The sequence below is a fragment of the Colobus angolensis genome, unplaced genomic scaffold (genome assembly GCF_000951035.1).
Source record: "Colobus angolensis palliatus isolate OR3802 unplaced genomic scaffold, Cang.pa_1.0 Scaffold7, whole genome shotgun sequence".
Lineage (NCBI taxonomy): Eukaryota > Metazoa > Chordata > Mammalia > Primates > Cercopithecidae > Colobus > Colobus angolensis.
Window position 1 is genome coordinate 4,234,021 of NW_012120709.1, and position 23,319 is coordinate 4,257,339.

Below are 23,319 nucleotides of genomic sequence, written 5' to 3' on the forward strand. Positions count from 1 at the left end.
AATGAAATGGAGCTCAGTACTCAGGGTGTGAGCTATCACATTAAGAGACTATTAAATGATCTATGATATCTTCTTTCTTTGCTACTTTCTTCATCATCTGTTGTGATTAAGTTAATTGCACTACTGCAACCTAAGTTTTGAGCTCTTAAGGTGCTCCCATACCACTACATTAAGGACTATTGGTCTTACGTGTTTGTTTTCATAAGTAGTTTAACGCCTCATATCACACTGATCTTTCTCTATTAAGTTTTTAAGAAGGGTTGGCAGTAATCTGGAGCCTCTGTATAAGCCTCTACTAGACATTTCTTCTGTCTGATTCTGGCAATACCTGCCACTGTGTTCCAGCTGTCTGCTAAGTCACCCTGACACATCACCTTGAAAAAATTTCTGTTACCAATTATCATCCACACTTGCAATCAAACATCACACATTCACACTGCCTGCCTCCACTTTTAGTACCTGGGTGCTATTCAGCAATAACTACCTCTATATACTCTCCCTCTATATCCACCTACTGTCAACAGTTTACCAGGGTCACTATCTCAATAATGATTCTCAGCATTAAAAGATACACATTTATAAAATGGCTACTGTACTAGTTTGGGGTGTCAATTATTCTGGGGAATTTTTTTTGTGTTATGTGTTATGTTCACATAAAAGCTATCTTGCTCCAACTGTACACATTCTTATTACAGAAGATTCATTATTTTCCCATATACTTTCCTTTTAGAAATCTTCAATGGTAGAGGTATGCATTTACATAAACGAATGAAAAGAAATAGTGAAGAATAGCGAGTAACAATGATGCCTTAAACTTTATATCTCCAGATATTTTTAAATAAACAGAACTCAAGCCTTCTTACTTTTTTGAGAAATGGAAGGCATACCCATACAACTGGAAATTCTAACAGACTAGAGTCATTAGTTCACTGAAAAACTGATTTATCTTATGTATCATAAATATTTTCATTTTAGTAGATTATACTACTAAAAATCAGTGATATCTCATACCTACAAAGTAGGCTTTTGGGATATTACTGATTTTAAAAGGTATTTATACATGAAGTTTTGCTAAAGCACAGGTTTGATTTTAATAATTTTCTTAATATTACCTATCTTTGAAAGAACTGTGTTTTTATATTGCTTGATGAAAAATATCCATTTTGTTTATCTATTTTGAAATCAAAACAAGACAGATTTTCAATTAAAACAAGTGTTCCCATATCTCTTCCTATTATATATTAGAGTTATCTGCTGTTCTCTGGAGTGAGGTACAATTTTTCACGGTATACGAAAAAGATAATAAGTATCCACTGGCTTGCATACAGGAATATTAATCAGCGGACAATTTGGTTAAATCACTCACATAACACTTAAATTATTTATTTTTACTTTTCTTGCCCTTTCTTTCATACTTCTTGTCAACAATTGTATTATGGAGGAGGGATACATTACATTAAATATTTCCTTTTATCATACTTAAGAAACTTCTGTAAAGTGCACACATGAAAGCAGAGCTGTAGACATAATCAAAGGAAGTATAAATATTGTTTTACCAGACTGAAAGTAAGGAAACATTATAATAGATTTTTGGGAAAATTACCTTCTGGAATATAAATGATGGATATGTAATACTGTGTTTCAATGACTAAAAGAAACATAATAAACTTGTTAAAAATGCCTAAACACTGAAACACAGTTGTATTCCCAGAAAAGAGAAATTTAGTGTTTTGTTTGTTTGTTTGTTTTTTGAGACAGACTTTTACTCTGTTGCCCAAGCTGGAGTGCAATCGATCTTGGCTCACTGCAACCTCTTCCCTACTGGGTTCAAGCAATTCTCCTGCCTCAGCCTCACGAGTAGCTGGGACTATAGGTTCCTGCCACCACGCCCAGCTAATTTCTGTATTTTTAGTAGAGATGGGGTTTCACCATGTTGGCCAAGCTGGTCTCAAGCTCCTGACTTCAAGTGATCCATCCACCTCAGCCTCCCAAAGCACTGGGATTATAGGTGTGAGCCACTACGCCCAGCCTGGTGCTCACTTTTTAAACGTGTGGTTTGACTATGGATCACTTGGAGCCTCACACGCAGAGCTCATTGATGAGCTATGTGAGGATCTCTTACTGGAAATGAAGAATCTATAATTTCAATGGGTACAAAGTTTCAATTAGGCAAGACGAATAAGTTCTGGAGAGCTATCATATAGGAGAGGGACAATAGTCAGTATGAGATTCTACACTTGAAATTTACTGAGAGTAGATCTTAAATAATCTTACCAAACACATGCACAAAAGATAATTATGTGAAGTGATAAATATGTTTATTACATTGATTGCAGTAATTGTTTTACAATGCATGCGTATATCAAAATGTCACTTTGTACATCATGAACTCATAAAACTTTAATTTGGTGACTTCAAAGCAATTTCCATTCAATAGAAACTTCCACACTTGAAATACTGAAGGCATTTCCCACATAATCAAGACAAATGTTGTAATAACTTTGTTATTCCCTTTCACTTTAGCAAACTCTGAAAGAACACATCATGTGAAAGTTTGTACCATAACAAATATAAATCCTAAATAAGTAAATTTTTAACAGGAAAAAAAAAAAAGAACTTAAAAATGAAATAAAAATACTGTTTGTTTTTATACAAAATATGACCTAATTCATCTAACTACTTTGATTAACAATTTCTCATATATATATAAAAATCTGTGTGTTTGTTGGTGGGTAGGGAGGTGTGAGAGTGTGTGTGGGTGCATTTGTGCGGTTTGCGTGTAACATACCCATGCCTGAGAAATCCACCTGGTATTTGTTCTTTTTCATTTTGTGCAAGTCATTTCCTAGAACTTCTGGACAAGTAGGTCCTTAATAGAATGCTAGACTCTCTGCAAAGGGGGAGATTTTTGGTAGACCATGTTTCTCTTTATTATATTTTTACTTACTTTTCACATCTACCACACAAGACTTAACAAGATTATCAGACTGTATTGTGTATCTGAGGAAGTTCAAAGCAATGCAAATAATGTAGAATGCAATGTTAGACTCCTTTGATTGAGAAGTCCTTCCTCATCTCGTCGTTGGTAGGTCTTACTGGCCATCTTCCTCTGCTAACCAGCTTCCTGCCATGTTGTGGGGCTGCTCTTCCATTCTCTACCTCGCTTTCTATCTTTCTTTCTTCTTTTATCAGTCTCTTTGTTTTCCTTTGCTCACTGCCTTTTTATGTCTCACTCAAAGTATGCTTTCTCTTTCTCGCTCTTCCTCTGTCATTTCTCTCAATCCTTTTCTTCTTTGTTTTCTTCTCACATTTTTCCTCCTTGTTTTTATTTCTATTCACATGCTTATACTTTCTTTTTCACTCTTGTTTTCCTCACTAAAAGCAGCCTAGGATGATGTTTCTTCTCAATCAAACGCAAATCCTTCTTAAGAGAAGCTGTGATTCCAACTACTAAAATAATTTGTTCACCTCAATGCACAAATAATCATTTTAGATACAAATAGAGAAAAACTTATACTGGCATGTGGGTAAGATTTATTTTTATGAATATGAAGAGTGTTTATCATTAGTCCTTTTAATGATATCAATACATTTTTGAGTAAAATATATAATTTGAATATCTTAGTACATGTAAAAATGTTAAGTAGCTTGGAAAGTTATATATTATTATTGAAATCTAGTACGTATAAGTATAGTTATTATTAATGGAATTAAAAAAATAGAACAGAGAATTAAAAAAAAGGTAAACCAGTGCATTTGGTTCTATGTAAACATAGGTGTAAAATAACACAGAAATAAAAAATGTAAAAGATAAAACACAACACTTTTTATAGCAATTATGCAGTTTAAAAATAAAACATAATCAACACAGTTGAAGAATCATTTTATACCTGATAGGTTGCATGCACTATCTGCCATCTCCCTAAAAGTAATCATCATCCTCAAGATATATACATGTGTGGGTGTGTATGTGTGTATGTAAATATACGTATATTTGTATTTATATATATTTACATCCCTATCAAATCAGCAATATGTAGTTAGACTTTTATATAAATTCTTTCATATTTTATAGTTTCTTGCAGATATTTTAAATTTTGATATATTCAATATAATACTTTATAGATTTTCTTAAGTTAAACAACTCTCACATTTCTGAGATGAATTCAATTTGATCACATTTTATAAATATTCACATACATGCACATACATATATATAATTAAATGCATGCAAACAGAGAAAAAGGGTTTTTATTCCTTTTGTAACATTTTAAAATATTACTGTATCTATTGTCATTAACGATAAATTATATTGGCCTGTAATCATAACTTTTTATGCAGTACTTTTCTGAGTTTTCTGGTGTTTCTTTTTTTTGGTATCAAGTCATACTAGTGTCATAAAATTAGTAGACAGGGTAACTGTGTTCAACATTTTATGCTAGTAAGTCTTTACAAGTTTGGAAGTAACTGTTCCTTGAACATTTGGTAGCGCTTGCATGTAAAATCACATGTGCCTGTTGTTATTTGTTGCAGACTTCTTTAGATACTATTTTTTGTTGTTGTTGTTAAGACGGAGTCTCGCTCTGTTGCCCAGGCTGGAGTGCAGTGGCCGGATCTCAGCTCACTGCAAGCTCCGCCTCCCGGGTTTACGCCATTCTCCTGCCTCAGCCTCCCAAGTAGCTGGGACTACAGGCGCCCGCCACCTCGCCCGGCTAGTTTTTTATTTTTTTTAGTAGAGACGGGGTTTCACTGTGTTAGCCAGGATGGTCTCGATCTCCTGACCTCGTGATCCGCCCGTCTCGGCCTCCCAAAGTGCTGGGATTACAGGCTTGAGCCACCCCGCCCGGCCGATACTATTTTTAAATGTACATTTTAATGGTTCAGTATGTAATATCACAACTAATTCTTGGACATTCCATTGTTCACCCTTTCCACCAAAAAACAAAAAACAAAAAAAAACAAACAAAAAAAACAGTTATACCAATTAGTAGTTATTCCCAATACTCTATTTTCCCTATCCCCTGACTACTAATTTACTTTTTGTCTCTATAGATTTGCCTATTCTGGACATTTCATATAATAAAATGATAGTCTGTGGCCTTTTGTGTCTGGCTTCTTTCACATAACAAAATGTCTTCAAAGTGCAACTGCATTGTTGCGTGTAACAATGTGTTATTCCCTTCTATGGCTAAATTATGTTCTATTTTATGAATATACCAAACTTTATTTCTCCATTCATTAGCTGATGAACACTTGTTTCCACACTTTGGCTGTTGTGAATAACGCTGCTACAAACATTTTTCTGCATGAACATACGTTTTTGATTCTCTTAAGTAAATACTTAGGAATGAGGATGCGGGGTCATAAGGTGATATGATTTGGATGTGTGTCCTTTGCAGAGCTCGTGTTGAAATGTGATCCTCAGTGTTGGAGGTGGGGCTAAGTAGGAGGTGTCTGGGGCACGGGGGTGGATCCTTCATAAATGGCTTGGTGGTGGTGGTGGTGTCATCGCATTAATGAGTGAGTTCTCACTTTATCATTTCATATGAGAACTAATTGCTTAAAGGATCCTGGCACCTCCTGCCTTGTCTCTTACTCCCTCTCTTGCCATGTGACATGATGGCTCCCCTTTACCTTCCACCATGAGTGTAAGCTTCCTGAGGCACGCATCAAAAAGCAGATGCTGGCATGATGCTTCATGTGCAGCCTGCAGACCCATGAGCCTAATAAACTTCTTTTTTTTTTTTGTAAATTACCAAGCCTCAGGTGTTCCTTAATACAAATGCAAATAAACGGCCAGGCGTGGTGGCTCACGCCTGTAATCCCAGCACTTTGGGAGGCCGAGGCAGGTGGATCATGAGGTCAGGAGATCAAGATCATCTTGGCCAACATGGTGAAACCACATCTCTACTAAAATACAAAAAACTAGCCAGGCATGGTGGCATGCTCATGTAATCCCAGCTACCTAGGAGGCTGAGGCAGGGGAATCACTTGAACCTGGGAGGCAGAGGTTGCAGTGAGTCAAGATCACGCCACTGCACTCCAGCCTGGTGACAGAGGAGACTCCATCTCAAAAATAATAATAATAATAAAGAAATGCAAATGGACTAGTATATGTGGTAATTCTGTGTTTAACTTTTTGAGGAACTGCCTGACTATCTTCCATAGTGGCTTCATGAGCTTAAACTTAACCTCACCAGTAATGAACAAAGGTACCAATTTTTTCACATCCTCACCACACTTATTTTCCTTTTTTTTAAAAAAAATTACAGCCAAATGTTATCTCATTTTGGTTTTGATTTGGATTTTCTTTATAGTTAATTCATATGGAACCACCAAAGACCCTAAATAGCCAAAGCCACGTATTGAATTTGGGAGCTTTGGGACATTATGTCTTCAAATATCCTGTCTGTCCATTTATCATTTTTTCTCTTTTTCTTGAACCACCAAGATGGACATGTAGTTACACTTAATGACGTTCCACAGATTTCTGAGGATCTGTCCATTCTTCTTCAGTCTTCTGTTTCTCCGATAGAATAATCTCAACTAACCAGTCTTAATCCTTTTTTTTGCCCACTTGAATTTGTTGTTGAGGCCCTCTAGTAAATTTGTTATTTCAGCAATTTTTACTTTCAACTCTCAAATTATTATTTGGTTGCTTATTATTTCTTTCTTTTTATTAATATTCTTGGTTGGTTGAAGCTTCCTTCCTACAGTTTCCTTTAGCTCTTTACACATAGTTTACTTTACCTTATTGTTCATATTTAAAATAGCTGACTGAAGATATCTGTCTAGAAAATCCAAGATCTGAGTTTCCTCAGCCACAACCTGTTTCAATTTTTCTTATGACATCTCATTTCCTAGCTACCCCTCCAAAGTTTTTGGTTAGTCTATTATTTGCCCCAACAATTATCTATCACTTTAGACAACTTTTAGAACTCGTAATAAATGGATTTATATAGTTTCAGCCCATTTTCCATGTAGGGGTTAGATTTTGAGTTTCTCATTCTGTCATCTCACTGATGTTAATCCAGTACGAACATTTTTAACTATTGGTTCTATTACTTTGATACTCAAGTATTCTTTTTATTTTTAAATAACTTTTGGTAACTATTTTTCTTCCCCTCCTTTACCCTGCCCCCTCTGGGAAATAATTTATTTCTATCTGTTTTCATATGAATTGAAACAAATTAGTTGATTGTTATCTTACCTTAAAAATATTCATTGTTCTTTATATTATGTCCTCTCTTTCCTTTTGTTTGCAAGATTGATTTTTTTGGAGTCTTTGTTTCCTTTTTGTTTTCCTTCTTTCATTTTTATGTATTTTTTTCTTCCTCCTTTGGTTCCCTATCTTCCCTCTTCCCCACCTCATCGCTTTCTGACAAAATTTTAGTTTTTTAATTGATCTTTTCGAAGAACCAGTGTTGGGCTTCGCTAGCTCCTTCTATTTGGCATTTATTTCTATTTTGTGATTTTTAATTACTGTTGCATTTTTAAATTGTTTATTGTAGTTTATTCTGTTTCTTTTTTGCATAAGTTTATAAGTAGTGCACAGTAATTTTTAGTCAGATTTATAATGAACTAATTAAGGAGTTGAGGCTATACAATTTAAAAGAATCTAAGAAGCTTCATTTCACAATGTTTAATACAAGGTTTTACTTCAAAATTTTATCAGTTTTATATATGTATATATATGTGAATTCATCAGTCATATATATTTATATTTGATGAACTAATACATACAACTAATTAGCAAATATATTACCATATATGCATGTGTGGGTGTGTGTATATACACATACACACACAAGTATATGTTTATTTTCTTTTACAAGTTATTTAAACTAGGATAATTTTTGTGGTATATCTAAACATTTTCAGATGTAAGTTATAAATCATAGAGTTAAATTTCAAATAACGCAAGTTTTAACGGCATGGGTCCACGTATACAGAGATTTTCTTATGCTTCTGCGACCCCCAAGACAACAAGACCAACCCCTCCTCTTCTTCCTTCTCCTCAGCCTACTCAAAATGAAGATGATTAAGATAAAGATCTTCATGATGATCCACTTACACTTAATAAATAGTAAATGTATTTTCTCTTTCTTACATTTTATTTTCTCTAGCTTACTTTATTGTATAAACGGAGTATGTAATATACAAAATATGTGTTAAACGTTTATGTTATTTATAGGGCTTCCAATTGACCATAGGCTATAAATTAAGTTTTAAGGAATCAAAAGTTACATGCAGATTTTCAACTCATGAGGACTTGGGACACCTAATCTTCACATTGTTAAAAAGTCAACGTCATTTATCATTCATTTAATTATGAATTACTAAAATATTTTGATTGTAGTCTTCTTACATGATCCCTATAATGCATATATTTTTCAAATTTCCTTACATGTCCTTGAGTTGTCCTATGCTTAATTTGTTAACTGTTAATTTAATGCTGTGATAAGGCATTTTCACATTTGTATACACTTTAAAATAGTTATATAACTAATTGTGAAATAATGTTTATTAATCAAAATTTTTGTTATCTAATTACTGTCTGGTTAACTCATCAATTTTTAATAAAGGGTAGATTATATTTTTTTCTTATGATGCTTTATTTTCAATGTCTTCAAGTTTTGTAAATTTTTGCTTTATATAGAGACTCCTTATTAATTTCCTACAAATTTAGAATATGCATTTTTCCAGATGAAATTAACATATTATTTAATGATTCTCCCTAATTCTATTACTGAAGTTTTGCATAAAACTATATTTTTAATCTTCATATAATTGTTTAACTTTTATTTTTGTTTTCCAGGCATAACTTTTGTATCTACTATTTTACTTTAGAATTTCTGAGCTTCTCTATTTTAAGTGTTTAAACTTTTAAATAAAACAAGTTAACTTTTTGCAATGTTTGCACGTGTCTTGTACATGTGAAATTTTTCTATGATTTTGATTTTCTTCTTTGTAGTCCTGCTTTCTTTTCATATTTTATTTTTTATGCCTATCTCTTAATTTTCCCAGTAACTTCATTTTATTAACTGTTTATTTTCTTGCTTTCAACATCTTCTTCAAATTATTCCTTCTATTTTTAATGGGAACTATTCATTCTGGTTTTTTTTTTTTTTTTTTTTTTTTGGAGACAGAGTTCCACTCTTGTTGCCCAGACTAGAGTGCAATGGCACCATCTTGGCTCACTGCAACCTCCAACTCCTGGGTTCAAGTGATTCTCCGGCCTCAGCCTCCTGACTAGCTCTGATTACAGGCATGAGCCACCATGCCTGGCTAATTTTGTATTTTTAGTAGAGACAGGGATTCTCCATGTTGGTCAGGCTGGTCTCGAACTCCTAACCTCAGCTGATCCACCCGCCTGGGCCTCCCAAAGTGCTGGGATTAAAGGCGTGAGCCACCACGCCTGGCCTTTAACAAGTATTTTTAACTTAAAAGTATAATTTAGAAGTTTAACTACTGGTACTTTAATAATCCTCTAAAACTGTTTTAACTCTATAATTACATTTTTAATTAATGTATTTGAGTACATTATTCAGCAGACTGTTCCACTGAGCCAATAATTTACTTCATTTAAAATACCACAGAACAATATGTAGTTCATTTTAAGAACTCAATTAATGGTATTTATCATCATTATTGATGTTATAATCCCCCTACTTTCATAATGGTATTATTTTATGTTTGTGGTATTTGTTTAGATTTAACGATGTGTTTACCAATTTCTTTACTCAACATTTATGTTGTCACCATAGAAATTTACTGTGAAATAATTGTCTTTCTTCTCGTAGTTGATTCTTTATAAGTGAGCTGAGTGTAATCTTGGTAATCTCTTGATCTTTATCCATCCGTGTTTCTCTTTAAAAAAAATCCTGTTGAGTAAAGTATTCCTTGGTTACAGAACATATTTACTTTCTCAGTAGTTTGCAATTATTCTCTTCTCTTTTTTCTACCATTGCTTTTGTAGTGACATCTGGGTTTTTTGTTGTTTATCTTATAATGCTTGATGTTCTTTAGTTTCACAGCAGTTTCAGTGCATATTTTTATTTTCCCTAATGAGCATATTTTATGTTCCTGTATCTGAAGACTCCTTTTCAGTGTTCTCAAAATTATTCATTATTTTTTCTAATATAGAGTTTTTTATTCATTGCATTTTCTCCATTTGAGAATCTGATAAAAAGTGAATTGAACAGATAATATATTGTTGTTGTTGTTGTTGTTGTTTGGAACTCTGTTTTCTCTCCCTCTAATCTAGATCCCATTTACTAATTACCTCTATACTTTGTTCAGAATTCTATTTGATCCCTCCAATGGGTTTTCATTTTCAGTGATAACAGTTTTTTGCTTTTTAAAACAATATTTTGAAAATCTGAATTAGATTTTTAAAAATTATCATTATAGTTATATTTTAATTATTATTCTATTGTTAGTTTTTAACACAGTATTCATATCATCATAAATTATATTCAATATCAGTGTTTAATTCTTCTGCTTGTTTTAATGCAAAGCCTAGCTCACAGTGTTTCGGTTTATGTTTAGAAAATTTTGATTGGAAATACATACAAATGAAGTAAAAAGTAAAAATCAATAATAACGCATATTTAGAAATAACACATTTTTCAATTGCCTGATGTATTAGTCCATTCTCATGCTACTATAAAGAACTGCCCAAGACTGGGTAATTTATAAAGGAAAGAGTTTTAATTGACTCACAGTTCAGGGTGGCTGGGAAGGCCTCAGAAAACTTACAATTATGGTGGCAGGGGAAGCAAACACGCTCTTCTTCACAAGGGGGCAGCAAGGAGAAGAATAAGAGCCAAATGACGGGGGAAGCCCCTTATAAAACCATCAGATCTCGTGAGAACTTACTATCATGCATGCGTGACACTGTCCCCATGATTCAATTACCTCCCACTGGGTCTCTCCCACGACATGTGGAGATTATGGGAACTACATTTCCAGATGAGATTTGGATGGGGACACAGCCAAACCACATCACCTGATGGCCTACGTGCAGGCCAGTTCTATACAAAATCACCCTGAATTTACATAATTCTCAGAAAGATGAAGGATATCTAAGTGTGATGCCTTGTTATTGTTTGTGTCTCTCTCAATCTGATGTGTTCTCAAATGTTTACTTTTTTCAATGTTTACACATGTACTTTTGTAACAATAGGAACACCATAAACATATTATTTTTTATTAATCTCACAATTTTATATACCAATGGTTTATATAAATGCATTTTGGATTCTGACTATTATATTATGACAATTTTTACTTTATTTGATTTATCTAAATACATAAAAATCTTGAGATTCACTAGAGAAAATATACTCTTTCTTTAAATTAATTTGAGTTAGGATTCCCAGGCAAGATGGCTGAATAGGAACAGCTCCAGTCTGCAGCTCCCAGCAAGATCAACGCAGAAGGTGGATGATTTCTGCATTTTCAACTGAGGTACCCAGTTCAGAATCTCGCTGGGACTGGTTAGACAGTGGGAGCATCCCATGGAGGGCGAGAAGAAGCAGGGTGGGGCGTTGCCTCACCTGGGAAGCTCAAGGGGTCAGGGAACTCTTTCTCCTAGCCAAGGGAAGCTGTGAGGGACTGTGCCCTGAGGGACGGTGCTATCTGGCCCAGATACTAGGCTTTTCCCATGGTCTATGCAAGCCACAAACCAAGAGATTAACTCCAGCGCATACACCACAAAGGCTCTGGGTTTAAAGCACAAAACTGGGTGACCATTTGGGCAGACACCGAGCTAGCTGTGGGAGTTATTTTTTTGTACCACAGTGGTGTCTAGAATGCCAGCAAAACAGAACCGTTTACACCCCTGGAAAGAAGGTTGAAGTCAGGGAGCCAAGTGGTCTCGCTCAGCGGATCCCAGCCCCATGGAGCCCACCAAGCTAAAATCTACTGTCCTGAAATTCACGCTGCCAGCACAGCACTCTGAAGTAGACCTGGGATACTCAAGCTTGGTGGGGAAAGGGGCATCCACCATTACTGAGGCTTGAGTAGGCAGTTTTCCCCTCACAGAGTAAACAAAACCACTTGGAAGTTCAGACTGTGCAGAGCTCATTGCAGTGCCTCAAAGACTCTGAAGCCAGACTCCCTCTCTAGATTCCTCCTCTCTGGGCAGGGCATCTCTGAAAGAAAGGCAGCAGCCCCAGTCAGGGGCTTACAGATAAAACTCCCATCTCCCTGGGGTAGAGCACCTGCAGGAAGGGACAGCTGTGGACGCAGCTTCAGCAGACTTGAATGTTCCTGCCTGCTGGATCTGAAGAGAGCAGTGGATCTCCTAGCACAGAGCTTGAGACTGCCTCCTCAAGTGAGTCCCTGACCCCCCTGCCTCCTGACTGGGAGACACCTCCCAGCAGGGGTCAACAGACACCTCTTACAGGAGAGCTCGGGCAGCCATCTGGCGGGCGCTCCTCTGGGACGAAGCTTAAGAGGAGGGAGCAGGCAGCTTCACTGCTCTGCAGCCTCCACTGGTGATACCCAGGCAAATAGGGTCTGCAGTGGACCCTCAGCAAACTCCAGGAGACCAGCAGAAGCGGGGCCTGACTGTTAGAAGGAAAATTAACAAAGAGAAAGCAATAGCATCAACATCAACATCAACAAAAATGAAGGTCATGCAAAAACTCCATCCAAAGTTCACCAACAGCAAAGACCAAAGGTAGACAAATCCATGAAGATGAGGAAAAACCAGCACAAAAAGGCTGAAAATTCCAAAAACCAGAATGCCTGTTCTCCAAAGGATCACATGATCACATAAATGATCTGATGGAGCTGAAAAACACAGCACAAAAACTTCGTGAAGCATACACAAGTATCAGTAGCTGAATCGATCAAATAGAAGAAAGGATATCAGAGATTGAAGATCAGCTTAATGAAAGACATGATAGCATGAAGACAAGATTAGAAAACAAAGAATGAAAAGGAATGAACAAAGCCTCCAAGAAATATGGGACTATGTGATTAGACCAAACCCATGATTGATTGGTGTACTTGAAAGTGATGGGGAAAATGGGACCAAGATGGAAAATGAACTTCAGGAAATCTGTTATCCAGGAGAACTTCCCCAACCTAGCAAGATAGGCCAATATTCAAATTCAGGAAATACAGAGAACACCACAAAGATACTCCTTGAGAAGAGTAGCCCCAAGACACATACTCATCAGATTCACCAAGGCTGAAATGAAGGAAAAAATGTAAAGGGCAGCCAGAGAGAAAGGATGAGTAACCCACAAAGGGAAGCCCATCAGACTAAGAGCAGATCTCTCAGTAGAAACCCTACAAGCCAGAAGAGAGTGGGGGACAGTATTCGACATTATAAAAGAAAAGAATTTTCAACCCAGAATTTCATACCCAGCCAAACTAAGCTTCATAAGTGAAGGAGAAATAAAATTATTTAGAGACAAGCAAATGCTGAGTGATTTGGTCACCACCAGGACTGCCTTACAAGAGATCCTAAAGGAAGCACTAAATATGGAAAGCAAAAACCAGTACCAGCCACTGCAAAAACAAACCAAAATGTAAGACCATCCACACTATGAAGACACTGCATCAAATAATGGGCAAAATAAGCAGCTAGCATCATAACAGGATCAAATTCACACATAACAATACTAATCTTAAATGTAAACAGGCTAAATGCCCCAAATAAAAGGCACACACTGGCAAATTGGACAGAGTCAAGACCCATCAGCGTACTATATTCAGGAGACCCATCTCTCGTGCAAAGACACACAAAGGCTCAAAATAAAGGGATGGAGGAAGATTTATCAAACAGATGGAAAGAAAAAAAAAAAGCAGGGATTGCAATCCTAGTCCCTTATAAAACATACTTAAAAAATATATATAAAAAAAGACAAAGAAGGGCATTACATAATGGTAAAGATATCAATGCAATCAGAAGTGGTAACTATCCTAAATATTTATGCACCCAGTGCATAACACAGGAGCACCCAGATTCATAAAGCAAGTCCTTAGAGACCTACCAAGAGACTTAGACTCCCACACAATAATAATGGAAGACTTCAACATCCCACTATCAACATTAGAGAGATCAATGAGACAGAAAATTAACAAGCATATTCAGGACTTTGAAATCAGCTCTAGAACAAGCAAGCCTAATAGACATCTACAGAACTCTCCACCCCAAATCAACAAAATATACCTTCTTCTCAGCACCACATAGCACTTATTCTAAAATCAAACACATAATTGGAAGAAAAACATTCCTCAAAACGACAGAAATCATAACAGTCTCTCAGATCACAGTGCAATTAAATTAGAACTCAGGATTCAGAAACTAACTCAAAACCACACAACTACATGGAAACTGAACTACCTGCTCCTGAATGACTAATGGGTAAATAACAAAATTAAGTGAGAAATAAGTTATTTGAAACTTTGAAACCAATGAGAAGAAAGATACAACGTACCAGAATCTCTGGGACACAGCTAAAGCAGTGTATAGATGGAAATTTATACCAATAAATGCCCACAGGAGAAAGCAGGAAAGATCTCAAATCGACACACTAACATCACAATTTAAAAAACTAGAGAACCAAGAGCAAACAAATTCAAAAGCTAGGAGAAGACAAGAAATAACTAAGATCAGAGCAGAACTAAAGAAGATAGAGACACAAAAATCCTTCAAAAAAAAAAAAATCAGTAAATCCAGGAGTTGGTTTTCTGAAAAGATCAGCAATAAACAGACAGCTGGCTAGACTAATAGAGAAGAAAAGAGAGAAGAATTAAATAGACACAATAAAAAATGATAAAGGGGGTATCACCACTGATCCCACAGAAATACAAACTGCCATCAGAGAATACTATAAACACCGCTACATGTATAAACTAGAAAATCTAGAAGAAACGGATAAATTCCTGGACACATAGACCCTCCCAAGACTAAACCAGGAAGAAGTCGAATCCCTGAATACACTAGTGACAATTTCTGAAATTGAGGCAGTAATGAATAGCCTACCAAACAAAAAAAGCCCAGGACCAGACGGACTGACGGCTGAATTCTACCAGAGGTACAAAGAGGAGCTGGTACCATTCCTTCTGAAACTATTCCAAACAATGGAAAAAGAGGGACTCCTCCATAACTCAATTTATGAGGCCAGATCATACTGACATCAAAACCTGGCACAGACACACCAAAAAATAAAATTTCAGGCCAATATCCCTGATGAACATCGATGCAAAAATCGTCAATAAAATACTAGCAAACCGAATCCAGCAGCAAACTAAAAAGTTTATCCACCATGATCAAGTCAGCTTCATCCCTGGGATGCAAGGATGCAGGGATGCAAGGGTGGTTCAACATATGCAAATCAATAAATGTAATCCATCACATAAACAAAACCAATGGCAAAACTCACGATTATCTGAATAGATGCAGAAAAGAGCTTTGACAAAATTCAACACCCCTTCATGCTAAAAACACTCAATAAACTAGGTACTGATAAAACACATCTCAAAATAATAACAGCTACTTATGGCAAACCCATAGCCAATATCATACTGAATGGGCAAAAGCTGGAAGCATTCCCTTTGAAAACCGGCACAAGACAAGGATGCCCTCTCTCAATACTCTTTTTCAACATGGTATTAGAATTTCTGGCCAGGGAAATCAGGCAAGAGAAAGAAATTAAGGGTATTCAAATAGGAAGAGAGGAAATCAAATTGTCTCTGTTTGCAGATGACATGACTGTATATTTAGAAAACCCCATCATCGCAGCCCCAAAGCTCCTTAAGTTGATACGCAACTTCAGCAAGGTCGCTGGATATAAAATCAATGTGGAAAAATCACAAGCATTCCTATACATCAAAAATAGACAAACAGAGAGCCAAATCATGAGCAAACTCCCATTCACAACTGCTGCAAAGAGAATTAAATACCTAGGAATCCAACTTACAAGGGATGTAAAGGACCTCTTCAAGGAGAACTACAAACCACTGCTCAAGGAAATAAGAGAGGACACAAACGGAAAAACATTCCATGCTCATGGATAGGAAGAATCAATATCATGAAAATGGCCATACTGCCCAAAGTAATTTATATATTCAATACTATTCCCATTAACCTACCACTGACTTTCTTCTCAGAATTAGAAAAAAAGTACTTTATATTTCGTATGGAACCAACAAAGAGCCTGCATGCCAAGACAATCCTAAGCAAAAAGAACAAAGCTGGAGGCATCATGCTACCTGACCTCAAACTATACTACAAGGCTACAGTAACCAAAACAGCATGGTACTGGTACCAAAACAGAAATATAAACCAATGGAACAGAAAAAAAGGCCTCAGAAATAATGCCTTACATCTACAACCATCTGATCTTTGACAAACCTGACAAAAACAAGCAATGGGGAAAGAATTCTCTATTTAATAAATGGTGTTGGGAAAACTGTCTAGCCATATGCTGAAAGCTGAAAATGGACTGTTTCATTACACCTTACACAAAAATGAACTCAAGCTGGATTAAAGATTTAAACATAAGACCTAAAACCATAAAAACCCTAGAAGAAAACATAGGCAATACCATTCAGGACACAGGCATGGGCAAAGAGTTCATGACGAAAACACCAAAAGCAATGGCAACAAAAGCCAATTGACAAATGGGATCTAATTAAACTAAAAAGCTTCTGCACAGCAAAAGAAACTATCATCAGAGTGAACAGGCAACCTACAGAATGGAAGAAAATTATTGCAATCTATCCACCTGACAAAGGGTTAATATCCAGAACCTACAAGGAACTTAAACAAATTTCCAAGAAAAAAACAACTCCATCAAAAAGTGGGCAAAGGATATGAACAGACACTGCTCAAAAGTAGACATTTATGCAGCCAACAGATATAGGAAAAAATGCTCATTATCACTGGTCATTAGATAAATGCAAATCAAAACCACAATGAGATTCCATCTCATGCCAGTTAGAATGGCGATCTTAAAAAAGTCAGGAAACAATAGATCCTGGAGAAGATGTGGAGAAATAGGAGTGCTTTTACACTGTTGGTGGGAGTATAAATTAGTTCAATCATTGTGGAAGACAGTGTGGCGATTCCTTGTGGATCTAGAACTGGAAATACCATTTGACCCAGCAATCCCATTACTGGGTATATACCCAAAGGATTATAAATCATACTACTATAAAGACACATGCACACATATATTTATTGTAGCTCTATTCACAATAGCAAAGACTTGGAACTAACCCAAATACCCATCAATGTTAGACTGGATAAAGAAAATATGGCACATATACACGATGGAATACTATGGAGTCATAAAAAAGAATGAGTTCATGTCCTTTGCAAGGACATGGATGAAGCTGGAAACCATCATTCTCAGCAAGCTAACACAGGAAGAAAAAAGGAAACACCGCATGTTCTCACTCATGGGAGCTGAACAATGAGAATGGACACAGGGAGGGGAATAACACACTACAGGGCCTGTCGGGGAGTGGGGCACAAGGGGAGGGATAGCATTAGGAGAAATACCTAATGTAGATCACAGGTTGATGGGTGCAGCAAATCAGCATGGTACATACATACCTATGTAATAAACCTGTACATTCTGCACATGTATCCCATAACAAAGTATAATAAAAAAAGAAAAAATTAATTTGATTTAATTGTAAAATTACAAGAACACATAGCTGGTGTAATTAAACTCACAAATTACTGAGCATGAATGGGGTTGTGGTTATATTCTTCATTTTTTTTCCTTGCATTTTTCCTTCCCTTTTCTCTTTAATATTCTCTCTCTTGGCAGGTGGTTCTTTTGATACTTTATTTTGTGTATCGGGGCAAAAAAGATTTTTTTCATGCAGTTGTCTTTTGTTCACATATTAATTTGTTTTTCTAGCTCACCATGTTAAATATTACACAGTCCTTCAAGAGTTTCAGGTTTCAGAGGGGATTTTAGGTCCATCATACTGTCCCACACTGGTCCTTCACACCATTAAAGCAAAATTCCCTATGTTTCCACCATGGAGAAATACTCCAAACCCAATTTCCATTTTGTTTACTCCCTAGAGTGAACAGTTAAGTATTCAGTGAAAAAAATTCCTTTAATAAAATTCATACAGATATTTATAAATTTATGTAGTATATGTTTGTGTATGTATGAAACTTGGAATTTTTATCTCACCTTACTACTAAAATTAGATTTCACATATGTTTCTCAAAGAATATACATTAGTGTTGCCTTGACCTTTTTGGCAACAGGGACCAGTTTCAAAGAAGACAATTTTTCCAGACTGGGGTTGCGGAGATGGTTTCAGGATGATTCATGTACATTACATTTATTGTGCCCTTTATTTCTATTATTACATTGTAATATTTTACAACTCACCATAACGTAGAACCTGTGAAAGCCCTAAGCTTGATTTCCTGCAACTAGATGGTCCCATTAGGGTATAATGGGAGACAGTGACAGATCATCAGGCATTAGGTTCTCATAAGGAACACGGAACCTAGATCCCTCGCTTGTGTAGTTGACAATAGTGCTCCTATGAGAATTTAATGCTACTGCTGATCTGGTAGGAGGTGGAGCTCAGGCAGTAATGTGAGTGATAGGAAGCAGCTCAAAATACACATGAAGCTTCACTTGTTCACCCACCACTCACCTCCTGCTGTGTGGTCTGGTTCCCAACAAGACATGGACCAGTACTGGTCCGCAGTCCAGGGTTTGGGGACCTTGCTATACATGATATGAAAAAAAAGTATAATAAATTATAATAATTGGTGATACTATTATTAAATTTGTATATCATCACGTCCATTGAAATCCTCATTCCAGAAACTAACACAGTGACACTTTTAATGTTTATTTTTAATAATACCACACATATGGATTTTAATAATGTCTTTTTCATATTTTAACATATATTGAATTAGAGATTAAGAATCTTCCAATCCCCAAGGGCAAATTTCTTTTTTCAAATTTTATTTTTTGTTGAAAATGGCACAAGTCTTACAATCAAGATAATGTTGGATTAGATACAGTGGAATAATGTTTAACTTTATTGTCTTTCTTAATTTTTAGTTTTTATGGATATATAATAGTTGTACGTATGTAGAGGTATATGTGATATTTTGATACAAGCATACAATATGTAATGATCAAATCAGTTTAACTGAGATGTTTATCACTTAAAGCATTTATCATTTCTTTGTGTTAGGAACATTCCAATTTCACTTTTTTAGTTATTTTAAAATTACACATTCAATTATTGTTAAATACAGTCATCATATTGTGCTATGAAATACTAGACTTTATTTCCTCTATCTAATTTATTTTTGTATCCATTGATGGTAGATTGAACTGAAATTTCTATTGGGGATGTCCTATTTCCTGTTCTTCCAGTGTTGTTGACATTGTCTTTAATCCTGTATTGTCTGTTGTTAAGACAGTGCTACATTGTACAATATGAATGTCAAGCACAGCCTGCGTGTATAACACTGCTCTTCAGATTGTCAGCAAAATAATTTAGGCTTTCTATTTTAAAATTTAGTTTATTGTTAATTTACCTGACTGCTCTAAGTTTATTTATCATAAACTTCTTTATATTGGAATTACATCATTTATCTCACCTAAGGAGACTTTCAGTATGGGGTTTGAATACAGAAAGTTACCTGTCTCCATGTGACCATTTAAATTATAACATTAGGCCTGGCACAGTGGCTCACACCTGCAATCCCAACACTTTTGAAAGCAGAGGCAGGTGGATCACTTGAGGTCAGCAGTTCAAGACCAGCCTGGCCAACATGGTGAAGTCCATCTCTACTAAAAATACAAAAATTAGCTGGGCATGGTGGCGGGTGCCTGTAATCCCAGCTACTTGGGAGGGTGACGGAGGAGAATCGCTTGAACCCAGGAGACGGAGGTTGCAGTGAGCTGAGATCGTGCCACTGCACTCCAGCCTGGGCGACAGAGCGAGACTACATCTCAAAAAAAAACAAAAACAAAAATTGTATATATACACACACACACACACACACACACACCCCACACACACACAGTCTCTCTTAACACATTATTTGTTGGGAGTTTCCTCAGGGGGAGAAAACCAAAACAATTCTTTGTTAGACTGGATCACGTTTTAATTTATAAAAAAGTAAGCCAGTGTGTACCAATCATCAATAATACACTCAATGAGCTAACTGGATTATAATGTGGTGAATAAAGAAGAAAGATGTAACATAAATTATTGGCTAGCATGCTTTGTTCAAACTTATACCCCAGTACCAAAGAATAAAAGCCCTTCTCTTACATTTTTTTTTTTTTTTTTAATATGGTTATGGTTGGAGAGAATACTAAACCCTCCTTGGGTTTAGTCTTGGAGCAAAGTCTTGCAGCAAGACTTTGCTATCTTAGTTTCCTACTAAAGCTATTTGTGCTGAAAAAAAGTCAGGGGATATATTTGGATCTTAATTGAGTAACAGAAGGAACATATACCATGCAAAAACGTCAGGTCAGGAACAGAATTCTCCTTTTACAGTGTACCATCTCAAATTCTATTTTCATCTGAACCATGAGACATTATTCATTCATTTATTACCACTAAGTTTACTATGAAAGAATCATAAGAGCAAAAGCTTGTAGAGTGTTTATTGAGTAGGTTGCGTTCTAAGTGTGTTGCTTATATGACATCTATCAATTTCCGGGAATAGAAAATATGTTTATCCTCATGTTATAATTGAGGAAACTGAGAAAGTAAAAAGTAGAAACCTGAGTCACTGCCAGATAACTATTAAGTGTCTGACCTAGGATTTGAACCCTGAAAACTGGTTCTGGAGTATATGCTCATAATTGCTATTTATACTGATTTACCCCTTAACGCTTCTCATTCATTCATTTGCTCCTGAGCAAACACTACAAGTAAGGGAGTAAGAATATGACTGTTATTATCTTATTTGCTTGTCTGGCTTAAGAAGACAAATTTATAGCCATCAGATTTCAAAACATTTGTGTGGGTAGAGCTTTCTGGCCAGCATGAAGTTTTATTGTTTTACTAGTATGCTTCTTTTAACAAATCCTGTCATTTATTTACATGCATTGTATTTTTTCCTAAGGGAAGATAATAAACACAACATATATTCCTACATAATTTAAATGTTAAGTAGAAAATGTTAAAAAATAATCTCTCTAGGCCACATGCGGTGGCTCACATCTGTAACCCTAGCATTTTGGAAGGCTAAGCAAGGAAGACTGTTTGAGGCCAGAAGTTTGAGATCAGCCTGAGCAACATAGAGAGAGATCCCATCTCTACATAAATAAGTAAATAAATAAATAATCTCTCTAAAATTCAATACACATTTGGTATACTTTCAACATGTAGAGGAAGTTCAAATTTTTGTGATCTTTATACAAAATTTTGGTTTCCTGTATAACATTAGAAAATAAACAAAAGCACTACTACATATGCATAAATTTGATTTGTCAAAAAAATTAAAATTATCTCTCAACAGAACATTTATGTTGATTATGTCTGATTAAACATGAGTTAAGATAAAATGTCAACCCATATTCTTTCTAAGACATTATTCTCTCAAAAATAATCAACAGCAATTTGATAAGTCAGATCATCCTATATTCAAGAAAATGGAATTAGGGTATTGAGTATTTAAAGACATCATAGAAATTGAAAAGGCATCATCTGAATTATTTCTATTGTTTTTGACATTGAACTGTACTTATGCATGATAGAAAATACAAAAACGGGGGCTATGCAATAAAACATCAGTCATAGAGATGTTATATTTCTCTGGCCTACATTTTGTTTTCTTATGAATCCTGTTTTCAATCTCTCCAAGTTAACTGACTTTTTAATTTGAATAGCTCTGGCATGGCAAATAACAGATTTCAGTAATTACTATAATATAAATATAAATGTTGAAAAATATTTGCTGTTAATAATTTTTATCACACCTCTTTAGCATTTCGTTGTGCTGAACAATAGGGAAAAACCCCAACTTTTGTTTAATTTGGGAACTTTTCCAAATGCCTATTTAAAGCTATATATCCAATGAGGACTGTATTATGCAGCATTTATTTATCTCAATAGAAGTCACATCATCAGCACTTTTTAAAAAATGGGTTTATGTGGTGAAAAGGATTTAAATAAGATCAACTTCTAGTGGAAGGCTAAGTATCCTGTGGGTGTATGGTAAATGACATTGAAGGGAATTTGGCAGCAAACTCAATTCAATCCAATCAACTTTTATTGAGAGTCTAAGCTCTTAGGGATGATAAGGTTATGAAAACTGATGAAAAAGATTGTCTGCAATTTAAGAAAGTTTAAGGTCTTTTGCTAGAGACAGATATTTTCATAACTATAGAAAGGGTATTTGTTTTTTTTTTCTAGATCATCAAATATTAGTCAAGGCTTATATACACTAAGTAATATGAGAGGCTCTGGATAATATAAAATCCTGGTCCTCTTGTTCTAAAAGCTCAAAGTGAATTTTCAAGTATAAACTATGACAAAACAATATTCACTGTTCCATAAATGTCTATTTTGTGCAAAGCACAATAACATATTTTGTTGAAATCAGGAAATGTATAATTAGGTAATTCATGCAGACACAAAAATATGTGTACGTGTGTGTTTCAGGTAATATTTTATGAAGGCAATGACAGCTATCCTGTGCCACCCTGTATGAGTAATGCTCAGATGGGTAGAGAAGGTAGGGCTAAACTGAATTTTAAGGTTGGGGATGACCCAAGAGCTATGACTTGGTGCTTGAATGTAAATACTAGGAAGTGACAAAGCTTAGTAACCCAGGAAGGGTTGTGGAGGAAACTGCATGCTATATCAAAGTCTTTGTTTATGTTTGTTTGTTTATGGCAAGAAGCTGCAAATTATAGTATGTACACATTGTAAATATCATCCTTCTGATTGTGTAGTGAGTCCCTATCCCGCTTGGTAGACTACAAGAACACAAAAATATTATGTAGGTTAAGTATGGTTCAGCTGGAGTGTAATGTATGAGACCAATTTCAAAAACCAGGAAGAGGTCAGAAGACGATGAACTTTCAATACATTAATAACATAGATCAAGAGAAAAGGAACATATTGGCCTGGTGCGGTGGCTCACACCTGTAATCCCAGCACTTTGGGATGCCAAGGTGGGTGGATCACTTGAGATGGGAATTTGAGATAAGCCTGGCCAACATGGCAAAACCCCATTTCTACTAAAAATATGAAAATTAGCCAGGCTTGTTGGTGCATAGCTGTAATTCCAGCTTCACTTGAGCCTGAGACATGAGAATTGCTTGAACT